The following is a 4,365-nucleotide window of genomic DNA, read 5'->3' as shown; positions in this document are numbered from 1 at the left end:
CTAACATAAGTGACAAAGATGCTTGAATGCCTCAAAGGTGACTGGATCCTCTGTTGACAGGCTTGACTTCTGGGGTCTCATGACAGCCAATCGGTGACTGTCACAGCTAAATGTTTTTTGGCAAACAAAGCCAACAATCAGGGCATGAAATTAGTACTATGTAATACCAATATGTAGTACTATGCAGTACTACTGTAACGCACAGTAGTGATGCTACTAATTTTTCAGTAGCATGACAGTGGCTATTTTACAACTGAATCAAATGAATGCTATTCTGATGTTTGGAATCCTTTAAAAAATGACAGTGACAGCTTTAAAAGTGACAGCAGAGACATTTATAATGTTCAAAAGATTTCTATTTCAAGTAAATGCTGTTCTTCTAAACTTTAGATTAATCAAAGAGTTCTTAAAAATGTGTCACTGTTTCCACAAAAATATTAAGCACCACAATGTTTTCAACATTTAAAATAATTAGAAATATTTCTTCAGCACCAAATCCGCATATTAGCATGATTTCTGAAGGATCGTGTGACACTGAAGACTGAAAAAATATTAAAGTATAAAACAGTTACTTTAAATTGTAATATCATTTCCCGATATTAGTGTTTTACAATAACAATAATGATACATTTTTTAAAAATGTATCTCAATTTTATTTATATAACACTTAAAATAAAATGTTTATTTTAATATGTATATCAATTGAGGGCAGGGGAAAAAAGTACTCCGAAAGTTTAAGTACTCACCTGCTGATGCTGGGTAAGGTTGTATTTTTGCTTTCTTGGCTCGGCCAAGCAACAGGGATGGTTGGAACATCATTAGCATTGAGCCAAGCTGATGTACCCTCTGTGGCTTAGAGCTAAAGACAGAACAACAGAAGCAGATTTGGTTTTTTATACATGCAAGATGTAATTCAGCTAAGAAAAAAAAACTACTAGAGTGTCGTCTGCAGCTGTTTTGTTGGTTCATGACTTAAACTCACCTTGAAGCCCTCCTCATGAAGCGGATGAGCAGTAGACAGGAAGTTAGGCCTGAATGAATGCTGGAGACAAAAACGTAAAATAACACCTGAGAAAGCAGAAAGAAAAAGATAGCCAGACAGAAAAAAATCTTTAAATTCAAAAGGTCAGGCAGTCTGTGTGGATGGACGCAGAGCAGGAGACTATTTCTAGAAGAAAAGTCTTCCTCTAAGCACTTCCAGATCAATAGCGCAGCTCTGTGTTCACAGAGACTGAACCATGGGCTGATAATCAGGCTTTTAAAAGCATGTCAGATCTGCAGTTCCCAGGTCCGGCATCTACAGAAACCGGGGGGTTTGTTTCAAATAGGAATTTCATGCTCTCATTCATACCTGAGACTCCATTAGAACACAGTGCTGTCTGAGCATTGTCAATGACCCTGACAAGATATTTGATTTTCACGCTGAGAGTGGGCATGAATCGTAAACATCTGAGTGAGCACAGGAGGAAATGAAAGAGGGCATGCCGATGATGATATTACATCAAAACATTTTTAAAAAGCCTCTGAATTCCTGTGTTATAGTCAAGGCTTAAAATGATGTGTGAACATCACAGTTACACCAAAGGAAGATGCACAACAAAAACATTTTGCCTATAGAAAACCATTTGAGGAAACAGACCAGACCATAACTACTAAGTACTTTGTATTTTAAGCATTTAAGAATTTCTTTATAAAATTTTATACATCTTGTGCCTGCAGCATGAGGTTGTTGCACTACCTGAATTTGGTGAGACATTTCACTGTGATTCTCGGTAATCTGAAACCCGCTGAAATAAAAATAGGAGTATCGCGAGAACATAAAACACTGTAAAAGAGTGATTCAGGATTCATTTCAAGGAGAAACTTTACCCAGTGAATATATGTGATTGTGTATTCGCCCCTTCGGGACAGTTATATGTTCGTGTGCAGCTTCAGGGAGATTTACATGCAATAAACACAAACTGTTCTGCACCTGCTTTATTTTAGTAGTTATTTATGGATGACAATCAATTTTTGTGATATGTGGCTTCACATTTGATGAGGAAAAATTTAGATCAGTTCCAAGCAGAACACTGAATACATGCATAATATACATTCTGACACGATTGATTAATTGTCTGATCATGATTATTTGATCTAAGCTCAATTATTTAAGATAACCAAAATAACTGTGCAGTTTAAATGTCGATATCAAAATGTCAATTCATAAAAAAAAGACTTGAGTTTAATCAAACTGCATTGTATTATTGTTATATTATATTATATAAATATTATTAATTTTCACAGCATTAAAGTAAATCATTTGAGTCTATTTTATTATACTTTGTATTATATTATATACATATATTCCAAGTAAAACATAAAAATAACCTTTTAGACTAAGTTATATGAATAGTTAATATAAAATAGCTCATTGCAATTACTTGCATGACAATTTTTTCATCAGCACAACATTCATGAATGTGAAAGGCCTATCATTGACTGACACAAAGCATCTTGATGTGCCTTACTTAATTCTACATCAATGCAAAATAATATTTGCGAGCTACAGTGGAGGGAAAGACCTCTAACTTTCAGTCTGTTCCTTACACAAATCCCCTGTATATCTTCAGAAGACTTAGAATATAGTGCCCAAGTAAGATTGGCCGTTTTCATAATGCTATTATGGTGCTTTTTGTCATTTTTGTAGCTAAACAAACCTTCTTGCCATTCACTTTCATTGCTTAGAAAAGAGAAGCCAAAACATTCTGCAAAATCTTTTGTTTCAGTTTTGCAATGATGCGAGGATTAGAAACTAACAGAATTTTTACATGCCAATTTTTAAGCTCATAAATGTGCTCTAAATATATTCAGGAATTGTTTTCATACTTGAAAACCTCATATTATGGCTTTTATCATTTTATGAGGAAATAACAACCTGTGAGGAAATAACAACCTGCTCTGATCAAAACAAGCCAGAAATGCTCATGTTCTACTGAGTAAATCTGAGAGGATGTAATGCAGACAAGTCCTTTGAGATTCAACCATTAAGGAAGGGAAAAAAAAGTTCTCCCTCACTTGTATCCCAATGAGAATCCCCTTCTGGGGAAGCTTGAATCCCGTAGAGAGCATGGCCTTCGGGAAGGCAGAGTAGATGTTTGGTCCAAAGCAAGCCACCTGCAGTGAGCAAAATAGAACGCTAAAAAACAAGAGCAAGAAAGAAATATCTTGATCTTTAAGATCAGGAGCAAATCTACAAATATTCATCACAGCATACAGAAACTCCTGGATAAATTATTCATTTATCTCCATTAGTACAATATTGAAAGCCAAGGTGAAATAAATCAAACATATTAAAGATGTTGCTGAATGAAGGTAGACTGGTGTGATATTACAATTATGAAAAAACGGACAGAATGGGGCCATCATAAAATCTGGGGTGGAGATATTGTACTTCCTGTTCTAAAGCTGGAAATCAGTGCTGCACGATAAAAATGCTCCTTCAGCTTCATTGTCCTCCAGGCTGGTTTCTATGGTTTTCCCGTTGCCAGGGAGAGCAGGTAAACCGGCCTGCTTGGAAACATAAAAATACTCTTTGCTGGATTTGGACAGAGGATGGAAAAACTAGATGTATGTGCCCATGAGCACCACTGAACTAGGCTACAACTGGTAAACAATATGTAAACATTTATCCCTGATGGTGGACTGCTTCCCAGCAACCTGTGATGAAAACACGAGCTGGGGACACTTCAGATTTTACAACAGATGTAATGGTAATCAATGTGCCTGAAGCAGCTCTATACCTCTCCTGTGGCGGCCATCTCACAACGCAGGACATGGTCAGCTTCTCTCAACCGAGGCCAGGAAAACATAGGAGCCTAGCAAAGAGTATAAAAATATTCTGTTTCTAGTAGTGGTCTTTCAATATGTTTTTTTTTTATTTTTTTTTAATGGTTGATGCATATACATTATCATTCAAAAGTTTCTAAATGTTTTAGAAATAAGTCTCTTCTCATCAGTGCTGCATTTATTTGATGAAAAAATACAGTAAAACAGGATTATTTTGAAATATTATTAGAGTTTAAAATAACTTTTGTTTTACTCTATTTTAAAATGTGATTTATTCCTATGATGGGAAAGCTGTATATTCAACAGCCATTACTCCAATCCTTTAATTATTAATTTTTGAACAAAGAGAGAGAGAGAGAGATAGATATATGCATGTGTGTGTGTGTGTGTGTGTGTGTGTGTGTGTGTCTGTGTGTAATTTTGTATTATATAAATTTTGTGTGTATTAATTTTGTATTTAACAAAATTAAATCATAATTGTGTTAAATACTGTATATATATATATATATATATATATATACATACATACATACAGGT

General features: G+C 34.9%; 1 pseudogene; it reads right to left on the bottom strand.

The window, feature by feature from the left end:
- The window catches only part of LOC107721017 (carbamoyl-phosphate synthase [ammonia], mitochondrial-like), a 54,179-nt pseudogene continuing 49,814 nt past the window's right edge, over positions 1-4,365 (bottom strand).

The sequence above is a fragment of the Sinocyclocheilus rhinocerous genome, unplaced genomic scaffold (assembly GCF_001515625.1).
Source record: "Sinocyclocheilus rhinocerous isolate Xijiao unplaced genomic scaffold, SAMN03320098_v1.1 scaffold1202, whole genome shotgun sequence".
Classification (NCBI taxonomy): Eukaryota; Metazoa; Chordata; class Actinopteri; order Cypriniformes; family Cyprinidae; genus Sinocyclocheilus; species Sinocyclocheilus rhinocerous.
The sequence above is the reverse complement of the archived record's forward strand: the minus strand, read 5'-3'. Positions and strand labels throughout refer to the sequence as shown.